Genomic DNA, 1,543 nt, shown 5'->3' with positions numbered 1-1,543 from the left:
CTTGTTTCCTTTCCTCACTGGGCTATTTTCCCGGTTGAAGCCCCTGGGCTTATAGCATCCTGCTTTTCCAACAATGGTTGTAGCACAGCAAGAAATAATAATAATAATAATAATAATAATAATAATAATAATAATAATAAAAGCCGAATAAGAATTTTTATAGCTCGAATAAGCCACATCGTTGTTATGAAATTACCCTATGCTCATCATAGCGTTGCATAAAACTATATTCTACCCCCACATCAGAACGCAAGAGCTGGAAGGAAAAACAAACGATTTTTCCCGTAGAGTTAAAACGCGCGTGTGCGCCTCACTCATGAAAAACCCACACAAACGCACACACCCATACCTCCACGACATAATTGTACACTTGACTATCTCAGAACAACTCCCACTCATATTTTCCCTCAGGGGAAACTGCTTTAAAGTCCCCCTCCTCATATTTCTCCTTTAACAGCCAAGTACTTTAGCATTACGCCAAAAACCTTGTGTACCGACGGTACTCACAAGAGACCTTATGAGATATTAACCCCGAAATATCAAGCCTGAGAATGTCATAAAGTCTCTCAGGTTCTGTGCAACAAAGGGGGACAAACACGCTTCCCCCCCCCATTCCATCTGTAAATGGAAAAGGAAATGGGCGTCACATAAGAGCATGTCACAATTGGGCACTTATGTCTCATGGGCTTCCTAATCAACGTTTGATTAAAGTGAGGCAGTCGCCACTCATAAAACTCTGCAGGGAATGGAAGAGAACCAGATAAGAGAAATTAAAGTGAGATATGATAAAAAAAAAAAACACGAATTCCACATTCAATCGCACCGGCAATACTCAGAAAGATTTGTCCGCAGTAAAGCGCACGAGTGGGGAAAAATAAATGTTTGTCGAAAAATTGCGATGGTTCGAATACTGATATAATTTTTTTCAAAAAAATATCTAAACTTGGTATAAAAAATGCTTTTTGAACCAAATTAATACAGAATTTAGCTCAAATGCATATGCAGCAATACTTCATGTTTTATTATGTAATGTATGAGAATAAAGCTATATTAATTATAATAAAATTTGATAAAATTCCCTTTCGGCATAATGATCAATTTAATATAAAGAGTTTTTTTATAAACAAAACTTGCAGGATTTTAACTAAAACCATATTTCACAAAATATAGACTTTTTCAGTGGAGACCTGAACATTATTATTATTTTTCTGTGAAAGTTATTCCTTGTTCCATGAAACCTTTATACTTTAAAAATAGTTTTTGAACTATTCGGTAGATCTCCAAGAATTTAAATCTTGGCAGGTTGAGGTTGACCAAGGCAGCAACAACCCGCTGAGATACTATCGCTAGGGAATTATTGGGTCCTTTGACTGGCTAGACAGTACTACATTGGATCCCTTTCTGGTTACGGCACAGTTTTCCTTTTCCTACACAGACACCGAATAGTTTGGCTTATTCTTTACACATTCTCCTCTGTTCTCATACACCTGACGACGCTAAGATAACCTAAAAATTCTTTTTGCACTGTAATTGTTCAGTGGCT

Source organism: Palaemon carinicauda, chromosome 44, assembly GCF_036898095.1.
Source record: "Palaemon carinicauda isolate YSFRI2023 chromosome 44, ASM3689809v2, whole genome shotgun sequence".
NCBI classification, from domain to species: domain Eukaryota; kingdom Metazoa; phylum Arthropoda; class Malacostraca; order Decapoda; family Palaemonidae; genus Palaemon; species Palaemon carinicauda.
The sequence above is the reverse complement of the archived record's forward strand: the minus strand, read 5'-3'. Positions refer to the sequence as shown.